General features: G+C 44.2%; 1 non-coding gene across 1 annotated transcript; it reads right to left on the bottom strand.

Annotated features, from left to right (window-relative positions):
- Positions 1-5,021: 5,021 nt before the first annotated feature.
- On the bottom strand, positions 5,022-5,128 carry LOC124791115. The gene has a single exon (XR_007016541.1). It is a non-coding gene; the product is annotated as a U6 spliceosomal RNA (small nuclear RNA).
- Between the last annotated feature and the right edge of the window lie 20,188 nt (positions 5,129-25,316).

Below are 25,316 nucleotides of genomic sequence, written 5' to 3'. Positions count from 1 at the left end.
ACTCTACTGCATTGGCTCCTTACTTAGCTTGCATTTATCGCGATTGGAAAAAAGCGCAGGTGACGCTTGCATTTGAGAAGGGTAGAAGGACGGATCCTCAAAATTACAGACCAATATCCTTAACATCGGTTTGTTGCAGGATTCTCGAACATATTCTCAGTTCGAATATAATGAATTTCCTTGAAACAGAGAAGTTGCTGTCCATGCATCAGCACGGCTTTAGAAAGCATCGCTCCTGCGAAACGCAACTCGCTCTTTTTTCACATATCTTGCGAACCATGGATGAAGGATATCAAACGGATACCATATTCCTAGACTTCCGGAAAGAGTTTGACTCGGTGCCCCACTGCAGACTCTTAACTAAGGTACGAGTATATGGGATTGGTTCCCAGATATGTGAGTGGCTCGAAGACTTCTTAAGTAATAGAACCCAGTACGTTGTCCTCGATGGTGAGTGTTAATCGGAGGCGAGTGTATCATCTGGAGTGCCCCAGGGAAGTGTGGTAGGTCCATTGTGGTTTTCTATCTACTTAAATGATCTTTTGGATGGGATGGACAGCAATGTGCGGCTGTTTGCTGATGATGCTGTGGTGTACGGGAAGGTGTCGTCGTTGAGTGACTGTAGGAGGAACAAGATCACTTGGACAGGATTAGTGATTGGTGTAAAGAATGGCAGCTAACTCTAAATATAGATAAATGTAAATTGATGCAGATGAATAGGAAAAAGAATCCTGTAATGTTTGAATACTCTATTAGTAGTGTAGCGCTTGACATAGTCACGTAGATTAAATATTTGGGCGTAACATTGGAGAGCGTTATGAAGTGGGACAAGCATGTAATGGCAGTTGTGGGGAAGGCGGATAGTCATCTTCGGTTCATTGATAGAATTTTGGGAAGATGTGGTTCATCATCGCTTATAAAATACTAATACGACCCATTCTTGAGCACTGCTCGAGCTTTTGGGATCACTGAGGGAGGACATAGAAGCAATTCAGAGGCGGGCTGCTAGATTTGTCACTGGTAGGTTTGATCATCACGCGAGTGTTACGGAAATGCTTCAGGAACTCGGGTGGGAGTCTCTAGAGGAAAGAGGCGTTCTTTTCATGAATCGCTACTGAGGAAATTTAGAGAACCAGCATTTGAGGCTGACTGCAGTTCAATTTTACTGCCGCCAACTTATATTTCGCGGAAAGACCACAAAGATAAGATAAGAGAGATTAGGACTCGTACAGAGGCATATAGGCAGTCATTTGTCCCTCGTTCTGTTTGGGAGTGGAACAGGGAGAGAAAATGCTAGTTGTGGTACGAGGTACCCTCCGCCACGCACCGTATGGTGAATTGCGGAGTACGTAGATGTAGATGTAGATTCAACTGTTGTGTAACAATTGCTTCCCACTTCTTCTGCAGCTAGTGAAAACTTAAAAGAGATTTTACATTTAAAAAAATCAGGCACTTACTACAGTATTAGACTTCAGGATAAATGAAACAAAAGCGCTGTAGAGCTATATAAATGTTAAAGGAGGTCGTAGCTGAAATGAAAGAGATGTTTTATGTTTGGGTTAGGATTAAATAATGTGGGGCTGAGTCAGCGAGACAATAGGGATTGGAGATTGTAACGAGTACGTAAATGATGATGCACATAGCTCAGAATTTACATACTCTGAGAGAGCTGACCAACACCTTGCTGTAGGTCGCCACTCACACAAGCACCACAGTAGTATTGTCAGTAGTTCGAAGGTTATTGTTGTTGTTGTTGTGGTCTTCAGTCCTGAGACTGGTTTGATGCAGCTCTCCATGCTACTCTATCCTGTGCAAGCTTCTTCATCTCCCAGTACCTATTGCAACCTACATCCTTCTGAATCTGCTTAGTGTATTGATCTCTTGGTCTCCCTCCACGATTTTTACCCTCCACGCGGCCCTCCAATGCTAAATTTGTGATCACTTGATGCCTCAAAACATGTCCTACCAACCGATCCCTTCTTCTGCCACAAATTTCTCTTCTCCCCAATTCTTTTCAATACCTCCTCATTAGTTATGTGATCTACCCATCTAATCTTCAGCATTCTTCTGTAGCACCACATTTCAAAAGCTTCTATTCTCTTCTTGTCCAAACTATTTATCATCCATGTTTCACTTCCATACATGGCTACACTCCATACAAATACTTTCAGAAACGACTTCCTGACACTTAAATCTATACTCGATGTTAACAAATTTCTCTTCTTCAGAAACGATTTCCTCGCCATTGCCAGTCTACATTTTATATCCTCTCTACTTCGACCATCATCAGTTATTTTACTCCCTAAATAGCAAAATTCCTTTACTACTTTAAGTGTCTCATTTCCTAATCTAATCCCCTCAGCATCACCCGATTTAATTTGACTACATTCCATTATCCTCCTTTTGCTTTTGTTAATGTTCATCCTATATCCTCCTTTCAAGACACTGTCCATTCCGTTCAACTGCTCTTCCAAGTCCTTTGCTGTCTCTGACAGAATTACAATGTCATCGGCGAACCTCAAAGTTTTTAGTTCTTCTCCATGAATTTTAATACCTACTCCGAATTTTTCTTTTGTTTCCTTTACTGCTTGCTCAATATACAGAGTGAATAACATCGGGGAGAGGCTACAACCCTGTCTCACTCCTTTCCCAACCACTGCTTCCCTTTCATGCCCCTCGACTCTTATAACTGCCATCTGGTTTCTGTACAAATTGTAAATAGCCTTTCGCTCCTTGTATTTTACCCCTGCCACCTTCAGAATTTGAAAGAGAGTATTCCAGTTAACGTTGTCAAAAGCTTTCTCTAAGTCTACAAATGCTAGAAACGTAGGTTTGCCTTTTCTTAATCTTTCTTCTAAGATAAGTCGTAAGGTTAGTATTGCCTCACGTGTTCCAACATTTCTACGGAATCCAAACTGATCTTCCCCGAGGTCCGCTTCTATCAGTTTTTCCATTCGTCTGTAAAGAATTCGCGTTAGTATTTTGCAGCTGTGACTTATTAAACTGGTAGTTCGGTAATTTTCACATCTGTCAACACCTGCTTTCTTTGGGATTGGAATTATATTCTTCTTGAAGTCTGAGGGTATTTCGCCTGTCTCATACATCTTGCTCACCAGATGGTAGAGTTTTGTCATGACTGGCTGTCCCAAGGCCATCAGTAGTTCTAATGGAATGTTGTCTACTCCCGGGGCCTTGTTTCGACTCAGGTCTTTCAGTGCTCTGTCAAACTCTTCACGCAGTATCTTATCTCCAATTTCACCTTCATCTACATCCTCTTCCATTTCCATAATATTGTCCTCAAGTACATCGCCCTTGTATAAACCCTCTATATACTCCTTCCACCTTTCTGCCTTCCCTTCTTTGCTTAGAACTGGGTTGCCATCTGAGCTCTTGATATTCATATAAGTAGTTATCTTTTCTCCAAAGGTCTCTTTAATTTTCCTGTAGGCAGTATCTATCTTACCCCTAGTGAGACAAGCCTCTACATCCTTACATTTGTCCTCTAGCCATCCCTGCATAGCCATTTTGCGCTTCCTGTCAATCTCAGTTTTGAGACGTTTGTATTCCTTTTTGCCTGCTTCATTTACTGCATTTTTATATTTTCTCCTTTCATCAATTAAATTCAATATTTATTCTGTTACCCAAGGATTTCTGTTAGCCCTCGTCCTTTTACCTACTTGATCCTCTGCTGCTTTCACTACTTCATCCCTCAGAGCTACCCATTCTTCTGCTGTATTTCTTTCCCCCATTCCTGTCAATTGTTCCCTTATGCTCTCCCTGAAACTCTCTACAACCTCTGGTTCTTTCAGTTTATCCAGGTCCCATCTCCTTAAATTCCCACCTTTTTGCAGTTTCTTAAGTTTCAATCTGCAGTTCATAACCAATAGATTGTGGTCAGAATCCACATCTGCCCCTGGAAATGTCTTACAATTTAAAACCTGGTTCCTAAATCTCTGTCTTACCATTATATTATCTATCTGATACCTTTTAGTATCTCCAGGATTCTTCCAGGTATACAACCTTCTTTTATGATTCTTGAACCAAGTGTTAGCTATGATTAAGTTATGCTCTGTGCAAAATTCTACAAGGCGGCTTCCTCTTTCATTTCTTCCCCCCAATCCATATTCACCTACAATGTTTACTTCTCTCCCTTTTCCTACTGACGAATTCCAGTCACCCATGACTATTAAATTTTCGTCTCCCTTAACTACCTGAATAATTTCTTTTATCTCGTCATACATTTCATCAATTTCTTCATCATCTGCAGAGCTAGTTGGCATGTAAACTTGTATAACTGTAGTAGGCATGGGCTTTGTGTCTATCTTGGCCACAATAATGCGTTCACTATGCTGTATGTAGTAGCTAACTCGCACTCCTATATTTTTATTCATTATTAAACCTACTCCTGCATTACCCCTGTTTGATTTTGTATTTATAACCCTGTAATCACCTGACCAAAAGTCTTGTTCCTCCTGCCACCGAACTTCACTAATTCCCACTGTATCTAACTTTAACGTATCCATTTCCCTTTTTAAATTTTCTAACCTACCTGCCCGATTAAGGGATCTGACATTCCACGCTCCGATCCGTAGAATGCCAGTTTTCTTTCTCCTGATAACGACGTCCTCTTGAGTAGTCCCCGCCCGGAGATCCGAATTGGGGACTATTTTACCTCCGGAATATTTTACCCAAGAGCACACCTTCATCATTTAATCATACAGTAAAGCTGCATGTCCTCGGGAAAAATTACGACTGTAGTTTCCCCTTGCTTTCAGCCGTTCGCAGTACCAGCACAGTAAGGCCGTTTTGGATAATGTTACAAGGCCAGATCAGTCAATCATCCATCCTGTTGCCCCTGCAACTACTGAAAAGGCTGCTGCCCCTCTTCAGGAACCACATGTTTGTCTGGCCTCTCAACAAGTACCCCTCCATTGTGGTTGCACCTACGGTACGGCCATCTGTATCGCTGAGGCACGCAAGCCTCCCCACCAATGGCAAGGTCCATGGTTCATGGGGGAAGAAAAAATGTGGAACGCTTCACGATTTTGCGTGTCATCCTTGCGCAGGGGCCATGCTAATCATCTCTGTATCGTTCCAATTTTAGTATATGTACCGCCGAAGCGAGTATGAAGGTAGAGGACCAAATTGTCGCTGGCCGCTGTGGCTTCAGTCTGGAACCGCGCGACCATTACGGTCGCAGGTTCGAATCCTACCTCGGGCATGGATGTGTGTGTTGTCCTTAGGTTAGTTAGGTTTAGGTAGTTCTAAGTTCTAGGGGACTGATGAGCTCAGATGTTAAGTCCCGTAGTGCTCAGAGCCATTTGAACCATTTTTGTTTCTTTTGCTTACAGTGAACACAGTTCCTTCAGTCATCGTATTTCCTTGGTTGTTTGGTATAACTTGTGCTGCATGTAATTATTTGTATTTGTGTAATTTATACGAATTATGTGGGCGGGATGTTCGATATTGGTGCAACGTACCACAAGGGACCGGACGTTCGCTGGTGGTAAGAATTTTTTCTGCACGGTCGGAACTGGCCGGACCAGGGGAAACGGGCCGTGACCGTCAAGGAGCGCGCACGCATCTGTAACTGTCTCTCGCAATGTAATCTGTAAATACTGTCCACTTTTGCGAATCATATACTTTCATTTCAACCGTCTTTCCTTTGCAGCGAGTGTATGCTTTTATTTGGACTGTGGAAAAAGCGATGCAGCGCAGAATTCACCGCGCGTTTTCCGGCTGCCTGCGAAAGTGAACCAGGATCATCGAAGTACTGTTAAATTTAAGAATGGATTGTTAGTCAGAATTTATTACAAAATCAGATAAATAAATAACACAATGGGCAAGCAGATTGACACTCTCCTTTCTCGGACGCTTTACGGCATACACAAATGAAACACGAAATTATGCCAGCAGTACGGTACTGAACAAATAAACATTTGCGGTGTTGGCAAGGGAATGTCGATTGGTGACCCTACAACAAAAACATCGAGCATATTGGATAGACGGTCTCTTATTGAGATTGAAGATCAAATTGTGACCAGGCTCGCTGAGTAAATTACATGAAAGGACTGGACTGGGTTTCGGGTAAACATCTGCCTTTTGTAAACCATCTATTACAAAAGATTATAAGGTGCAAATTTCCAATTTCATATTAAGCAAACTTTCAGCATATACCCAATGGCTATTCCTGCTTAATAAATTTAAAACAGTCTGAATCCAAGAAATTCTTAAAAACTAGAACTCTCTCGAACAGGCCATGAAGGCCTAAGACCGAGCCCATAGCGTCACCGAATGCGTATATGGTGGTGGTGGTGGAGGGGGAGGGCGGGGGGGGGGGGGGTGTCATGTGGTCAGCAGCACACCGCTCTCCCAGCCGTATGTCAGTTTCCGAGACCGGACAAAAAGTTCTTTAACAATTAATAAACGCGCCCATAGAGACTTGAAACTTGAACAAGTAACCAACACGCGGCATAATTATTCTGATAAATACGACCAGCATAATTATTCTGCTAAATACGACCAGCTGGTGTTCTAGAATCTTATACCACAATTCAAATCTACAAGCGCGATCTCAACCAACGTGAAACCAAGAACATGATGGGTAATAAACACAATTACTTATAAATGTATCCCCATTAACATACTGCCTCTACATAAAAAGCTCCGTTAATTAAAAACTTGGCCAGTGCAGGGTAATAACATTTTAAGAAAAAAATTAAGAAACAGCCAATCACAGATCTTGAAAGATTTAAACCGATGATAAAATCAAAGAAAATTTAACAACCTGGGCAATGGCTGTCCACGGCCCTGCACAACATTAGCTCAACAGGGTGAAACTCAAACGAATTGAAACGCTAGATAAGATGCCTGCTTTAAAAGAAAGACAATAAAACAAAATTTTGCAATTGCTGCCGCAAAAGTCCTTAACAAAGTACGTGACTTAATTCTTTGTGGCTTGAGGTGATGCAGGAGTCGGCAGGCTAGGCGACAATGATGTCGGCAGGCGATGCACACTGGTTGCAGGTCAACAAGAGAACTATGGGGCCAACAGGTTCGATGTCCTCTGCGTGTGTCACTACAGACATAAGACTGGAACAAACTAGGGGAGGATCTATGTTGCAGCACAACTAGCCCCTTTCATAAGCTCCCTTATTCTCCCGTGTTCAGTTAGAAGATGGTGTCCTTAGCACATAGCTCAATAGTTCCCTGCACGCGGAATAACCAATCATTTATAGAATTTTAAATACTTTTACTCTATCAGATTGACTTTTGAGCATACGCTCACTAGGACCACATCTCAGGCATTGCATGGCCTTGACTCTGCTCAGCTCAGAGAGGCAAGATACCGGAATAGGAAACAAACCCACACACTACCAAAACGTCTTCTCCCGACATCTGACGTGCTTAACCAGTTTCAAGCTCACTGTTCTGACTGACAGCACAGTGATCTCATAATCCAAAGGCCAAAGCACCTAATGAATCACACTCTCCACAACACCAGACTCTCCGTACATTGGTTCATACAAACTGAGTCCCTAAGTGAAAAGAACCCCAAAATGAAATAAATTTTGGCTGTCAAGAAAAACACAGGGTCAAGGTAGCTATATAAACGTGCACTCGGGTACAACGTCAGAGAACCTCCGTCACAACAGACCTTTAACCAAGCCTGGGTCCCACACAGCACATCACTCCCAGCCGAGTAGCGTCCGATCTGATGGTGCAAACCATACTGCCGCTGACAGCAGTCGCCCAGCGGCTCGCGATTGCACGGCCGCGCTCCCTAGTTGGAAGGCGCCCTCTAAGGTGAGGAATCGCTGGTACTCTTTTGTGTACGGCGGGAGATTTGAAAGAAGGAAGCCACCACGGCTCAGATAGGTGCCGCAGGTTTTACTGTAATGCAGCTCTTTTAGAAAGGAAATGGATCACCGTACTGAGACAAAGTCAACGAATACTGAACTGAGCCTCTGTTTCGTTCTCTGAAATGAGAAGTTAAACGCGTCTAATAAATGAAGGCTGGCTGCTGTGGCCGATCGGTTCTAGGCGCTTCACTCCGGAACCGCGCTGCTGCTACGGTCGCAGGTTCGAATCCTGCCTCGGACATGGATGTGTGTGATATCCTTAGGTTAGTTAGGTTTAAGTAGTTCTAAGTCTAGGGGACTGATGACCTCAGATATTAAGTTCCATAGTGCTCAGAGCAATCTGAACCATTTCTGTTTCTTTTGCTTATAGTGGACACAATTCCTTCAGTCATTGTATTTCCTTGGTTGTTTGGTATAACTTGTGCTGCACGTGATTATTTGTATTTGTGTAATTTATACGAATTAGGTGGGCGGAATGTTCGGTATTGGTGCAACGTGCCGCAAGGGACAGGACGCTCACTGCAGGTAAGAATTTTTTCTTCCCAGCAGTCCACACAATGCACGGTCGGAACTGGCAGGGACAGGGGGGACGGGCCGTGACCGCCAAGCAACGCGCACCCATTTGTAACTGTCTCTCGCAATGTAATCTCTAAGTACAGTCCAGTTTTGCGAATCATACTTTCATTTCAACCGTCTTTCCTTTGCAGCGAGTGTATGCTTTTATTTGGACTGTGGAAAAAGCGATGCAGCGCAGAATTCACCGCGCGTTTTCCGGCTGCCTGCGAAAGTGAACCAGGATCATCGAAGTACTGTTAAATTTAAGAATGGATTGTTAGTCAGAATTTATTACAAAATCAGATAAATAAATAACACAATGGGCAAGCAGATTGACACTCTCCTTTCTCGGACGCTTTACGGCATACACAAATGAAACACGAAATTATGCCAGCAGTACGGTACTGAACAAATAAACATTTGCGGTGTTGGCAAGGGAATGTCGATTGGTGACCCTACAACAAAAACATCGAGCATATTGGATAGACGGTCCCTTATTGAGATTGAAGACCAAATTGCGACCAGGCTCGATGAGTAAATTACATGAAAGGACTGGACTGGGTTTCGGGTAAACATCTGCCTTTTGTAAACCATCTATTACAAAAGATTATAAGGTGCAAATTTCCAATTTCATATTAAGCAAACTTTCAGCATATACCCAATGGCTATTCCTGCTTAATAAATTTAAAACAGTCTGAATCCAAGAAATTCTTAAAAACTAGAACTCTCTCGAACAGGCCATGAAGGCCTAAGACCGAGCCCATAGCGTCACCGAATGCGTATATGGTGGTGGTGGTGGAGGGGGAGGGCGGGGGGGGGGTGTCATGTGGTCAGCAGCACACCGCTCTCCCAGCCGTATGTCAGTTTCCGAGACCGGACAAAAAGTTCTTTAACAATTAATAAACGCGCCCATAGACTTGAAACTTGAACAAGTAACCAACACGCGGCATAATTATTCTGATAAATACGACCAGCATAATTATTCTGATAAATACGACCAGCTGGTGTTCTAGAATCTTATACCACAACTCAAATCTACAAGCGCGATCTCAACCAACGTGAAACCAAGAACATGATGGGTAATAAACACAATTACTTATAAATGTATCCCCATTAAGATACTGCCTCTATATAAAAAGCTCCGTTAATTAAAAACTTGGCCAGTGCAGGGTAATAACATTTTAAGAAAAAAATTAAGAAACAGCCAATCACAGATCTTGAAAGATTTAAACCGATGATAAAATCAAAGAAAATTTAACAACCTGGGCAATGGCTGTCCACGGCCCTGCACAACATTAGCTCAACAGGGTGAAACTCAAACGAATTGAAACGCTAGATAAGATGCCTGCTTTAAAAGAAAGACAATAAAACAAAATTTTGCAATTGCTGCCGCAAAAGTCCTTAACAAAGTACGTGACTTAATTCTTTGTGGCTTGAGGTGATGCAGGAGTCGGCAGGCTAGGCGACAATGATGTCGGCAGGCGATGCACACTGGTTGCAGGTCAACAAGAGAACTATGGGGCCAACAGGTTCGATGTCCTCTGCGTGTGTCACTACAGACATAAGACTGGAACAAACTAGGGGAGGATCTATGTTGCAGCACCACTAGCCCCTTTCATAAGCTCCCTTATTCTCCCGTGTTCACTTAGAAGATGGTGTCCTTAGCACATAGCTCAATAGTTCCCTGCACGCGGAATAACCAATCATTTATAGAATTTTAAATACTTTTACTCTGTCAGATTGACTTTTGAGCATACGCCTACTAGAACCACATCTCAGGCATTGCATGGTGTTGTGACTTGTCAAGATATCCAAGTCACTATGAGAGGAAGCCGAAAGGCACGCGTTAAGCTCACGCAGACTGGCGTGAGGTCTGGAACAGTTAAGGGAATTTTTAGTAGCAAATAAATTACGTAGTTGATGTAATACTTAACTTTAATCCATAACTGGAGAACATCGCTCTTGATGGTACATGTTTTATAATTTCAATATTAACTGGTAATGGCGCCTTGCTAGGTCGTAGCAAATGACGTAGCTGAAGGCTATGCTAACTATCGTCTCGGCAAATGAGAGCGCATTTGTCAGTGAACCTTTCCTAGCAAAGTCGGCTGTACAACTGGGGCGAGTGCTAGTAAGTCTCTCTAGACCTGCCGTGTGGTGGCGCTCGGTCTGCAATCACTGACAGTGGCGACACGCGGGTCCGACGTATACTAACGGACCGCGGCCGATTTAAAGGCTACCACCTAGCAAGTGTGGTGTCTGGCGGTGACACCACACATGGCCTTGATTCTGCTCAGCTCAGGGAGGCAAGATACCGGAATAGGAAACAAACTCAGACACTACCAAAACGTCTTCTCCCGACATCTGACGTGCTTAACCAGTTTCAAGCTCACTGTTCTGACTGACAGCACAGTGATCTCATAATCCAAAGGCCAAAGCACCTAATGAATCACACTCTCCACAACACCAGACTCTCCGTACATTGGTTCATACAAACTGAGTCCCTAAGTGAAAAGAACCCCAAAATGAAATAAATTTTGGCTGTCAAGAAAAACACAGGGTCAAGGTAGCTATATAAACGTGCACTCGGGTACAACGTCAGAGAACCTCCGTCACAACAGACCTTTAACCAAGCCTGGGTCCCACACAGCACATCACTCCCAGCCGAGTAGCGTCCGATCTGATGGTGCAAACCATACTGCCGCTGACAGCAGTCGCCCAGCGGCTCGCGATTGCACGGCCGCGCTCCCTAGTTGGAAGGCGCCCTCTAAGGTGAGGAATCGCTGGTACTCTTTTGTGTACGGCGGGAGATTTGAAAGAAGGAAGCCGCCACGGCTCAGATAGGTGCCGCAGGTTTTACTGTAATGCAGCTCTTTTAGAAAGGAAATGGATAACCGTACTGAGACAAAGTCAACGAATACTGAACTGAGCCTCTGTTTCGTTCTCTGAAATGAGAAGTTAAACGCGTATAGTAAATGAAGGCTGGCCGCTGTGGCCGAGCGGTTCAAGGCGCTTCAGTCCGGAACCGCGCTGCTGCTACGGTCGCAGGTTCAAATCCTGCCTCGGACATGGATGTGTGTGATATCCTTAGGTTAGTTAGGTTTAAGTAGTTCTAAGTCTAGGGCACTGATGACCTCAGATATTAAGTTCCATAGTGCTTAGGGCCATTTGAACCATTTGAGGTCTGGCCGCGGCGGCCGAGCGGTTCTAGGCGCTTCATTCCGGAACCGCGCTGCTGCTACGGTCGCAGGTTCGAATGCTGCCTCGGGCATAGATGTGTGTGATATCCTTAGGATAGTCGGTTAGACTCAGCTTCCGGGCCAGAATTCCACTGCTCACTATTCTTCAACTCACCTCGAAGGCTCGCTGCCCTCTCCCTTCCTGCAAGTTAAGCTGCTTCTCCCTAAATCAGGGAATCTGTTAGAGTTAAACAATATCAACAAATTCTTGTTAAACTCCCGCTATTCTACAATATTACAAGGCCGACCAATGATCAGAACACCGCTGGCTCGCTCTTCCGCCAGACAACATTCTAATACTTTCGACGAATCGCTGCTGACCTCTCTGTTTCCCCCGGCCTGAAGTAAGCGTTCCAGACTTGGCGACAGCCACCCACATCGGGAAATACCAAAGACGTAACTGCCATTAAGTAACATCCGCACGAGCTTGCTAAAATGCTTACCGGCAGTTCGTGCAGCTTAACTGTGTCTGCCTTATGCCATGTATGGTCGCTTTTTGCACTGCAGCCAAAGTCTTCCATCACGCCGCTGTCTCAGTGACCCCATTCAATATTCCAAGGCTGGCCACTGTGAACAGACAGCCCCGGGGTACTTTAACAAAAGCGGGGTAGGAACCGCACAGATACGTCAGACACTCTAGCGCCGTCCTCTGGTCAGTTACGATGGTTCTTTTAATGCCTCCGCCGTGCCGTCGAACGGGCCTACAGTGAGTCTTTCTTCGCGAAATTTGAGTGACCTTAGCCTAGGCCAGACCAGTATTCCAGAAGTAAACGTGCAATAACAGTCCAATACTATATTAAAATGTACAGTATACCATTCAAGATGGTATTACTGTGGCAAGCATCTCTACCATATGTATTAATAAAACTCTAAAGACACGACATAATGAGCATTACTTAAGGAGGATTCGATTGCACAGCCAGTTAAATCACTTAGGGGCTATCCTGCTACGTTACAATACTTCTATGCATGTTAAGGATGATTTAATTTGCTGATGCATTACACATGGATCCTGACTTGAACAGAATACAGAAACATCCTTCCTTAGCACATTGTAGTATTACATTTCGAAGTAGTCAGGTGTCATCAGCATTTTTGTTAAGCTTAGGCAAAACTCAGAGACCTCAAGTTGAGGAAACCAGCATCATGTAAAGCAGGTATGTCCACAGTCCAGACAGCAAATCTGTAGAGTAAGAATCTTCGAACACTAGTTGTTACCTGCCGCAGAATTAGCAGCAAAATTCCACGGTTCACGTCTCTCATAGAAAGCAGTCGCCCTTGAATTATAATAGGAACTGAGAATTGCTTGAAACGAGAAATAAAGGGTTGGGAAACTTTCGACAACGTGAGGAATCTGTGCAGAATGAATTCGAATGCGACTATCGACAAAATTTACTACGAGCGGTGGACTTAGATTAATAATGGAACGTTGCTACTGAACGCCAGATTCAGACACGTCGGTCCAAGTGTCATTGAAATTTAGCCTGGAGATAACTCAAGTCTACAATAGTAGTGGGTAGTGACTTAAACTTGCTCACTGTCGGCTGGAAAAACATAGTGTTTAGTACATTATTAGACGCCTGTGACTGACAACCAGGCCGTCAACCCACACGAGGATTGCCGTACCCGATCTTTCCGAGAGCGTCACCAGAGAGAAAGGGATTAGCTATCATGATATTACTGGAATAGTGGTCAGCAAAGTGAAAAAGGCCATATAAAACCTAGGAGAGTAATGTTGTGACTTGGCAAGACAGCCAAGTCACTATGAGAGGAAGCCGAAAGGCACGCGCTTAAACTCACGCATGCTGGCGCGTGGTCTGCAACAGTTAAGGGAATTAATAGTAGCAAATAAAGTACGTAGTTGATGTAATACTTAACTTTAATCCATAAGTGGTGTACATCGGTCTGATGGTATAGGCATCCCAAGTTAAATATCTATTGATAATGGCGCCTTGCTAGGTCGTAGCAAATGACGCAGCTGAAGGCTATGCTAACTATCGTCTCGGCAAATGAGAGCGTATTTGTCAGTGAACCATTGCTATTAACGTCGGCTGTACAACTGGGGAGTGTGCCAGGACGTCTCTCTAGACCTGCCGTGTGGTGGCGCTCGGTCTGCAATCACTGACAGTGACGACACGCGGGTCCGACATATACTAACGGAACGCGGCCGATTTAAAGGTTACCACCTAGCAAGTGTGGTGTCTGGCGGTGACACCACAAGTAATTGCGTTTGGTTGAACTGATAGACTGTCACTATAAACTTACTTAAAGGGTGAACTGGGATCATATGTTTCAGATCTGGCAAACGCAGAATAATTGTGGTTAAAGCTGAAGCGGTCTAGGTAAATACGGCAAAGACTCTCTTGGATTCATTCCGACAATGTCACAAAAACAGTCACTACTACATTCTCGCTGAAAAGGAAGTAGAAGGAAAGTTGATAGAGATAACTTAATAGCAACTCTTTCATCCGTAAGAAGGGCCAGTCTTAGAGCTTTGCAACAGTTTTCAAAGTCAGATTGAGGCAAACGAGATTTCGGAAAATGCTAGGAAGTTCTGGCCAGTGCAAGGGGCCAACCTTCTAGGGTTTGTCTTGTGAACCGTTCTGATATCGAAAATATATGCTGCAGACAAAAGAAAAATTACATTATATTCTGCATTTAAAAATGTATGTATGTGGATAATCTGTAACGATGTTTCACAGCCGTACACACCCGCAAATGAAAGATAGTTACATTTCGTCACCCAGTATCAAAAAACAAATAACATTACTTAAAGCATTCCGTGCACCAGGTCCTGGCGAAATTTCATTTAGCTTTTACATTGGATTATTCCATTTCCTAACTCATATTTATTCACTATCTCTCGCGCAACAAATACTGCCGCAAGAATGGAAAGGACATAGGTCATTGCTGCTTACGAATAGGTGAAAGATCAGGATCAGAATTACAGGCCAGTACCGCCTGGGCATACTCTACGCTTAACATTATGAGATTCCTGGAGGAAAAGGAGATTTTCTGAAAGAATCAGTAAGTATTCAGAAGAAACCGATCGTGTGGGACACTGCTTGCATCCTGATTTAGGTTTTCCGTGATTTCCCTAAATCGCTCCAGGCAGATGCCGGGATGGTTCCTTTCAAAGGGCACGGCCGAGTTCCTAACCCGTCCTTCCCTAATCCAATAGGACAGATGACCTCGCTGTCTGGTCTCCTCCCCCAAACAACCCAACCCCAACTGCTTGCAGATAGAATTCAGAAAGGCGTTCAAAAACATTCAACAAATTCGACTACTAACCGAGACACCATCGTACGAAGCAGCTTCTTAGATATGTGGTTAGCTCCATCAGCATCTCTAAAGCAGTACTCAGCGCGTTATGCTGGTCGGCGAATATGCTAAAGAACTGTAAATAACATCGTGTCTGCTACAAGGTAGCACAATCTACATCTACATCTACATCTACATTGATACTCCGCAAGCCACCCAACGGTGTGTGGCGGAGGGCACTTTACGTGCCACTGTCATTACCTCCCTTTCCTGTTCCAGTCGCGTATGGTTCGCGGGAAGAACGACTGTCTGAAAGCCTCCGTGCGCGCTCTAATCTCTCTAATTTTACATTCATGATCTCCTCGGGAGGTATAAGTAGGGGGAAGCAATATATTCGATACCTCATCCAGAAACGCACCCTCTCGAAACCTGGCGAGCAAGCTACACCGCGATGCAGAGCGCCTCTCTTGCAGAGTCTGCCACTTGAGTTTATTAAACATCTCCGTAACGCTATCACGGTTACCAAATAACCCAGTGACGAAACGCGCCGCTCTTCTTTTGATCTTCTCTATCTCCTCCGTCAACCCGACCTGGTACGGATCCCACACTGATGAGCAATACTCAAGTATAGGTCGAACGAGTGTTTTGTAAGCCACCTCCTTCGTTGATGGACTACATTTTCTAAGCACTCTCCCAATGAATCTCAACCGGGTACCCGCCTTACCAACAATTAATTTTATATGATCATTCCACTTCAAATCGTTCCGTACGCATACTCCCAGATATTTTACAGAAGTAACTCCTACCAGTGTTTGTTCCGCTATCATATAATCATACAATAAAGGATCCTTCTTTCTATGTATTCGCAATACATTACATTTGTCTATGTTAAGGGTCAGTTGCCACTCCCTGCACCAAGTGCCTATCCGCTGCAGATCTTCCTGTATTTCGCTACAATTTTCTAATGCAGCAACTTCTCTGTATACTACAGCATCATCCGCGAAAAGCCGCATGGAACTTCCGACACTATCTACTAAGTCATTTATATATATTGTGAAAAGCAATGGTCCCATAACACTCCCCCTCTCATTGCACACGGTCGATATTAGATAGAATTAGAATTTCTATAAGAAAACTTAGAAAGGCATGGAAAAAACTTCCGTTAGGTATAATGAAAGGCAGCTCTCTTTAAACGTGGATGAAACCAAGATGATGCCTGTAGCAAACAGAAAGAACCCGATAGTATGCGACTACAAGGACATATTTTAGGGGTAATATTTCTAAGCGATATGGAATGAAAAAAACCACATAAAATCACTATTAAGGAAGTTGCAGCAGTCCTCTGGGCACTATTCGCTACACTCGGTAGGTATGTCCGGTTTGGAAGCGCTTGAGTGATTTTTTTTTATTTGTGTTGTCAGTCTTCTGCATGGTTTTGTACTGCCTGCGTGAATTTCTTCCTCTCTTTCCTACTGTACATCTCAGTGAAGCACTTGCACCGAAGTCATCAGTTACTTTTCTGGGAGTATTTCGATCTCTGCCTTCTCATAACATTATTGCCCTACGCAGCTCCTTCTACCACCATTGAACTTATTCCCTGATGTCTACACATGTTTCTCCTAGCCAGTTTCTTTTTCCTGGACCTTAAAGCATATCTTCACGAGGTCGGATTTGGCCATCTTAGCGGTAGACGGTGCCCGTCATCCTAAACCATCATCCTAACCCCCCCCCCCCCCCTACCCTCCTTACACCCTGCCCTGCTCCCGGAATAGAATTGGTGTTCCACAACCGTCTGTCTCTCTAGTGTTATCCTAAGTGAAAGTGTGCGAGTAACAGAGACGAGGTGTGGATACTGTGGAGTCACCGCCAGACACCACACTTGCTAGGTGGTAGCCTTTAAATCGGCCGCGGTCAGTTAGTATACGTCGGACCCGCGTGTCGCCACTGTCAGTGATTGCAGACCGAGCGCCGCCACACGGCAGGTCTAGAGAGACTTCCTAGCACTCGCCCCAGTTGTACAGCCGACTTAGCCAGAGATGGATCACTGACAACTACGCTCTCATTTGCCGAGACGATAGTTAGCATAGCCTTCAGCTACGTCATTTGCTACGACCTAGCAAGGCGCCATAGCATTTGATATTGAGATTATAACATGTACCGTCTAGAGCGATGTACACCAATTGTGGATTAAAGTTAAGTATTATATCAACTACGTACTTTATTTGCTACTATTAATTCCCTTAACTGTTCCAGACCTCACGCCAGTCAGCGTGTAATTAAACGCGTGCATTTCGGCCTCCTCTAGCACACAGTGTTGGCTCTTATGCCAACACGTCAGGTACCACCCCTGAATTCACCTAATCGGATGTGGGAAACACCCTAAGAACCATCGGGCAGATTCGAGCCGTGGGCGGCGTGCCTTCGCCAATAGCGGAAATGGCATGGTACCGCATGCGGCTATGCGGGCGAGTCTTCATTCTGCTTCGCTGTGTGTTCCACATACTCCTTTCCCCGTCATTTCAGAAGACAACCAATTTTTTGTACCTCTACAGCCCACTTTATTTTCAGATGTCTTCCGCAACAGTTCCGTAACGGTTCCGTCCTTTTCATTTCCAGTTTTCCCACAGTCCTTGACACACTTTAGCGCAAGTGTTCCAGACGTACATTCTCAGAAGTATTACTCTAAGATCTATTTTGATACCAGTAGCCTTCTGGAATGAGCAGGTTCTCCGTAGAATCGGCGTAGAAGGCAATGTGTGGAAAACACTGACAAGAAGAAGGAACAGGAAGATAGCACCCCTGTTAAGACATCAGGAAATAACTTCCATGGTACTAAAGGCAGCTGCACAGGGTAAAAACTAAAGAGGAAGACAGAGACTGGAATACATCGAGCAAATAACTGAAGAGGTAGGTTCCAGGTGCTACTCTGAGATGAAAAGTTTGGCGCGGTTTCCTTCTCTTCGTCTATTAAGTGGGCCGCAATTTTGATATCAAGTTGTCGCCATTCTCATTTCTGCTGCATCTGTGTACTTTGGTCTACATCAGTGTACAGACTTCACAAACGCGCGATATTCAAAATAAACTGATGGAAGTGGAAAGTTTTACCCCAGTCCGTTATTTGTGAAACGCTGTGGATTCTTCCACCACGTAGGAGTTATTAAATGAATAACTTTTCATCCCTTTGAGGCAACGGCCTTGCCGCAGTGGATACATCGGTTCCCGTGAGATCACCGAAGCTAAGCGCTGTCGGGTGTGGTCGGCAGTTGGATGGGTGACCATCAAGGCCGCAATGCGCTGTTGCCATTTTTCGGGATGCACTCAGCCTCGTGATGCCAATTGAGGAGCTACTCGACCGAATAGTAGCGGCTTCGGTCAAGAATACCATCTTACGACCGGGAGAGTGGTGTGCTGACCCCACGCCCCTCCTATCCGCATCCTCCACAGAGGATGACACGGCAGTCGGATGGTCCCGGTAGGCCACTCCTGGCCTGAAGACGGAGTGCTTCTTTCCTTTCGAAAGTGGTGTTCGTCAAGAGCTGCAGTATGAGGTCTAACCCGCACGGGCACATTCTTTTATTCGTTGTCGCACGGGAGCAAACAGTCTTCCAATGCCATCATGAGGAATTTATTGCCATGCGCAAAACACATGCTGAGTCAGTTCATAAAGATTGTTAACTGGAGGCTGGTATGATAATGTACGTCTTTCTATCGCATCCGAGACGTGCTACAACGGTGACAAATCAGGGGACTGGGCACGTCTGTAAAGGATCTGAATGTTCCTCAAGGCGTTTGTGATGTGAACTGCATCATGTGACATTATATTATCATGCTGGGACATGCCATTTGATTCGGCGGTCACGAAGAGCGTGACAAAAAGTTTTCGGCACTATCGTCAGATATTGGTGAACATTTAGCCTCCTTTAAGAATTAACAAATCAGTACTCTAATCTCAAATGGTTCAAATGGCTCTGAGCACTATGGGACTTAACATCTATGGTCATCAGTCCCCTAGAACTTAGAACTACTTAAACCTAACTAACCTAAGGACAGCACACAACACCCAGTCTCTAATCTCACCCAGTAGCGTCCCGCACCAAGAATACAGGGGTTAGAGAGATATGTGCTGGCCGGGGTGGCCAAGCGGTCCCAGGCGCTACAGTCTGGAACCGCGCGACCGCTACGGTCGCAGGTTCGAATCCTGCCTCGGGCATGGATGTGTGTGATGGCCTTAGGTTAGTAGTTCTAAGTTCTAGCGGACTGATGACCTCAGAAGTTAAGTCCCATAGTGCTCAGTGCCATTTGAACCATTTGAGAGATATGTATCGTAAGAACCGCTGCTTCCTGAGCTAACAAGCTTCCTTTGTGCCCGCTGTAGTTCGATGAATATGACGAGTGTCAGAACTATGTCGCTGTAGTCGCTTCATACTTGTCTACTCGCTGTCGCTCACTGAAGCATGCAGGAGTCTAGTCGTGACTTATTGTTACCACGGAAGATCAGTAGACGATCTTGCGGCTGTGAAGTAGCACTGACAGTGCGAAATGACCGGTTGTTAGGAACAGATGGCCTTTAACGAAGCTGTGTTTTGTGAGACCGTGTAGGGAGTAAGTTGAAAATTAATTGTTGCAATGTACACAATTATAAATGTATTTCATTGGTGGAGGAGTGATACCTGGAGTAAATTTCACCCTATAGATCACGCTTGAGACGAAAAACATACAAATGTCGTCCAGTGAAAATAAAATGATTGTGCTCTTGTTTATTCCAGCTCCACCATGAGAAAACATACGCGCTGCGTCAACCGGAAACTGGGAACAGAGCAACGTGCTTTTTATATCCCAGAGACGAAAAAGCGCTTTATCTCTGTATTCATTTGGTCATGGCAACTTGCGTTTATGGGCTAACAGCGATTTGTGTAGCGTACAATTCATTTGGGTGGTTTATTTTGCCGGCCGCGGTGGTCTAGCGGTTCTGGCGCTGCAGTCCGGAACCGCAGGACTGCTGCGGTCGCAGGTTCGAATCCTGCCTCGGGCATGGGTGTGTGTGGTGTCCTTAGGTTAGTTAGGTTTAAGTAGTTATAAGTTCTAGGGGACTTATGACCTGAGATGTTGAGTCCCATAGTGCTCAGAGCCATTTGAACCATTTCTTTGGTTTATTTTAATAATCAATCACCATTTAGAGATTGCACTTCATCCTCATATGTTTTCTGGTACTGTCGTTATAGACTCGGTATCGCTTCCAAATTGTGTTTTTATGTCAACGTAATTGTTAGACATTCACTGAACAGATACTAAATACAGCAACTGAGTGTCGCAGTTGACTCTGGGTGCAAACTACACCATGTAAGTATCTGTTTTCTGTGAGATGGCGTCAGCGGCAAACAACGCATAGAAACGCGGTTTCTCAACGCAGATTTTAGTAATGTGTTAGCGTCGGTCCGTGGTGACTCTCTGTCTGCAACATCTGTTCGGATTTCATCTATCATAATCTACATTTGCCAGAGCCAGACGAACGGTCTTATGAACTATTCGTGGCGTAGACCTTCTTGCTACTCTTCTTGTCACAGTGTCGTCGTGAGACCATCACGCCCACCTCACTGCGCAGTCGTTGCAATACCGACAACTGTCTGTGCGATCTGTCAGTACGATACTACCGTGTCTGTCATTCCACTGATGCGAACTTTCTCAAAGTCCGGAAGATGTCGATCAGGAACCTGTGCATGTCCTCTGAACATGCTGTATCGCGCACTCCATTTGAGAAATTCCAGCCATCTCCTACTTGCACTATTCTTCATCTGTAGGAAATGCTTCAATCAGTATTAAAAAGTACGCTCTAAGACAAAGGAACTATGCACTATAAAAGAATTTTCCGATTGGGATGGAAATCGGTAGATATGACGTTCGTGTTGTAACATCACTATAGGTGTCGTTACATGATTAAAAATTAGTGCCAAAACAAATCTTCGTACTATCTGATATACAAAAATCAAAATTAAATCGATCTTTTATGCAACTAATTAATATCAGCCCCAACAACCGCAGGATTGTAGAAACAATATGGGTCGACATATTTCTTTTCTCGTTCTTATGTGCACGTCCTGTGTCCTTATTTCCGTTTTCCACCCTTCCTGAAAGTGTGTGGTCAAGTGTGAGTGATTTGAATGTCGTAGCAGACGAACCAGAGAAGTGGCGGGCCTCTTAACCTAAGCGGTGTCGGTGGAAGGCAGAGAGCAGTAACAGGAGGATTTGGCTAAAGATGTGTAAAGTAAAACGTTTTCCAAGCAGAGGTTGGCCATGCGCCTCCCCCACCAGCTCTGGCGGTTCGGAGAGAGCTCCGCGCGACGGTTACAGAATGAGTTGTTCTGAAGACAGGTAAGCGACCAGTCGGTCCCTCACAACGGCTGTGTCGAACAAGGGACAAAAGAGACTTGAATATGTTATTAATTTGTTAAACTCTAAAATTTCTTCTCGTAGCTATTTTTGCAATGACCATTACGTACTTGTTATAATTTTTGGTTCAGTTAATCGGTTGCAGAATAATGTGATTTCCGTTAGGTGCGACCACGCGGCCTATAAATTCAAATCTCAACCCAAATCTTAAAAAGTTACAGCTTGCCTTTTATTTTTATTTGTGGTGAACATTTTAGATTAAAAAAAAAACTATCGAGCGTGCATTTGGCAAGATGATTCGATTTGTTTCCAAGCGCTTCACGCTAAAGATATGCAGCCACCAAATCCTGCTCGATGCCACCCACAAGATGCATACAATTCTTCTGACTAGAAATGCTGTCGACATTTTGCTTCCCGTGTGGATTTAGTGCATGTGAATATCTGTGTTTCAAAACTGAGCAGTGACCACGTGCTCCCCAGATCTCCCCACCCCACTGGACTCAGTAACTTAAGGCCAACGTGGCTTGTTATTCTCGAGTGAGAAAGACATAGGATCGTTTATATAAATGTATGATGAATGTTTTGTCCATCTGTTAAACACAAAAAGATTACTGTTAACATGTGAAAGAGTAGTCAAAATAAAGACATTTTGTTAATTTATTTCTCCACTTGTTGGAAAAGAGTGTTATATTAGTAGCATTTGATGGATACACACCCCAAATTTAAAGTTCTTGGCACAAGATTAGTTTACAGCATGTAGTTTTCTCTGACTGCTCCAAAGAATATCATTGAGTTATCCGTTGCGACCTTAATAAATTCAGTCAGTTAAGGGAATGTGCTGAAAATTTAGATGGGTCTAAACCTTAATCAAATAACAGGCGAAATAATCAGAGAAAGTTACTTCGCCAAAGAAAAATAAGAATGTGCACAATATACTCTATCACAACTGGCTGGAACAAAAAGAAGTAATATAAAAAAGAAGTTCCTGCTAGCAAAAGTAAGCGACCCTTCATAGCCAGCCACGAGCAAAAGTAAGTAACATGCAAAAAAATTGAGTTACAGTGTACAGAAAACCAAATAATTAGGATTTCATAAAAATTGGATGATTCATGCAAGAGAAGGAGCTGAAATTGAGAAAGTCAATAATGCGTTCGACTGCTCTTAGGCAAGCGGTTATTCAGCTTGCCATTCATTGACAGAGTTGTTTGATATCATCCTGTGGGATACCATGCCAAATTCTGCCCAAATGGCGTGTAGATCGACAAAATACCGAGATGGTTGGAGGGCCCTAAACATTCTCAATTGGGCAGACATCCAGACCAAGGTAGGGTTTAAGAAGTACGATGATAACCAGTAGAAACGCTAGCTGTGCGTGGTCGGGCATTATGTTACTGAAATGTTAAGCCCACGGCTTACCGCGAAGGGCAACAAAACGGTGCGCAGAATATCGTCGACGTACAGCTGTGCTATAAGGCTGCTCTGGATGACAACCAAAGGTGCCCTGCTATGACAAGAAGCGACACCCCAGACCATCACTCCTGGCTGTCAGGAGACATAGCGGTCGACAGTCGCGTTGGGATCCCACGTTGTCCAGGGCGTCTCCAGACACGTCTTCGCTAGCCATCGAGGCCTGAAATCTTACTGACTGTAGCAGAACTGTTTTTAGTCATGAGTGCCTCCTATATCTGTGCCCATATGACTAACAAAGCCTTGTCTGGAGGCGTCCCGTAAAGCGTGGGGGGGGGGGGGGGAGGGGGAGGAGGGGGGGAGGGGGGGGGAACAACATGAATGTCGCTTGCCATACTGCCCGACAACCGGGAGTGATCGTCTGGGGTGCCATTTATTTTCATAGCACGACCCTTTGGTTGTCATCCGTGGCACCATTACAAAACAGGGGAACGTCGACGTTGTTCTACATCCTGTTTTGTTGCCCTTCACAGAAAGCCATCCTGGACATGCATTTCAGCAAGGTAAGCATACCTGCACATGGTGAGAGTTTCTACTGCTTATCTTCGTGCTTGTCGAATCATACCTTGGCCAGAAAGGTCTCCAGGTCTCTCCCCAACTGAGAACGTTTGGTGCATTACAGACAGGGCCCTCCAACCAACACGGGATTTTGACCATCACGTCATTGAGTTGCTTAATTTATGTAGCTCTTTCTCTTGACCGAATCATCCAATTGTCCTGGAATTGGACTCATTTATTTGTCTGTTCATATCTACCTAATTCCGTCCCATTTGGATAATTCCTTTATGGCGCATCGATTTTTTCCTATCTGAGAGTGTACACACGTAAAAGGTTGTGTTCATGGTCTAATATTTTCCATTTGCGTCAGTGAATAGAATGGTGCTGTGCCACACATAAATAATTCTTTACAAGTAGTAGGTTCAATGGGTTCCATCGTCCTTCACTGTAGCAAACAATTTACACGACTTTAACACGCAGACCAGGCTGAATCCAGGTGTCGTATTATGAGCCATTTTATTGATACAAATGTTCCATCGCAGAAAGAAGCTCAGTGGTTTTCTCCTCTCTGTCTCTTAAGGTCCAGTTGCCGAAAGTAAACAATCACTTAGTGCCCCATTATGAGTTCCTGATAGACTATTCTCTGCATTTCAGATTTGGAAGTGCCCAGCTGTTTTTCAAATGCAGCAACAGAATGGGAAAAAGTCTTCCTAGACTCATGAACTTCAGGGAGACGAGATTGAATGGGACTGTGAAGAGATTATATCCTCACTCAGTACTTGATGTGTATAAAAAGAACTGTTATCCACCCCTGCACCTGCGTATCAGTAATTTTGTTATGATGAGAGAGAGAGTAAGTAAGCCACTGTACATACAATAACGTCAGCTGCCCTCGCGTGTGTGCTTGTTCGGGTAAGCATTAAGCATAGCTTGTGATTTGCGCTCACCCGGCCTCCCTCCCCCGACACTCCAAGATCCCGCAACCCCAGTGGACGATGTGGCGGTGGCACACGCTGCGTGTCTGCTGAGCGGTAATGAGGAGGGGTATTAGTAGGATTGCACATGGTACGTTACCTCTTATTTGCAGATAAGAGCGCATTTTACTTTATTTCCAGTTTCGATATTTAACATACGTGAACTGAATGTATCAGCGGTGGAGTACATACGGACTAATGAACGAGCAATAGGTTTCCACGGTGGCTAGCAGAGGCGGTTTGCCATCTGGTGCTTTCGGAGCCAGTGGGATGACGTGCCGATGCAGAAATCATACGTGACGTCAGCAGCGAGATACAAAGGGAAGCTACATTTATTCTGGCGCCAATCAAGTAGCTGTTATTAATAAATATTTGCTAACAAAAGTTGCTGTTTGCCAGTCAAACCTTAGGAGGAGCCTACGGATCATAAATACTACCTTTCAGTAATTTTGCAGTGCCAGGAAATGTTGATATTAATAAAAAAATAAATAACGTAGGCATTACCGAAGATGTACGATCTTACACGAAACATACCGATCGTATTCTCAGGTTACAGACTGTGCGCCATAGTCCGAAGTCGTCGACAGAATGCCTTTTGATTTAGTCATGTGACAATGTTCTCCTACCGTTAACAGTTAGCTTATAATCAATGTGAACAAGTCCATTTTACTGCCTTTTTTAAATAAACTGAACATAATGACATACTGTGTAAAAAGTATTTGCACAAAAAACTAAGTAAGTTGCACTTTCAGAATCTGACGGCTCTGCAAGAAGGGGACATAAAACCACGAGAGCATCTCCACATAACAGGTAGTAAGAATTTCTATGTGGCGGCTCACTAAGATCAAGGACGGACTGGCTTAAATGTCTCAAAACTCGGGTGGGAAAGGGTCGCGAATTAGATTGCACGCCGGCTAAACTGAGACATATCTGGAGGCTTAGTACGAGGTGCATCTATGCACCGTCCACCTGAAGTGCCTACGCATTACATAATATGTAAATTAAGTCACAAATTTAATAACTTTTTAAGGTAGTTTATGTTCAGGATTCTCCATACCAAATATCGTCTAAAT

This window comes from Schistocerca piceifrons, chromosome 3 (assembly GCF_021461385.2).
Source record: "Schistocerca piceifrons isolate TAMUIC-IGC-003096 chromosome 3, iqSchPice1.1, whole genome shotgun sequence".
In the NCBI taxonomy this organism is placed as follows: Eukaryota; Metazoa; Arthropoda; class Insecta; order Orthoptera; family Acrididae; genus Schistocerca; species Schistocerca piceifrons.
This window is presented reverse-complemented; position numbering and strand designations above follow the sequence as displayed.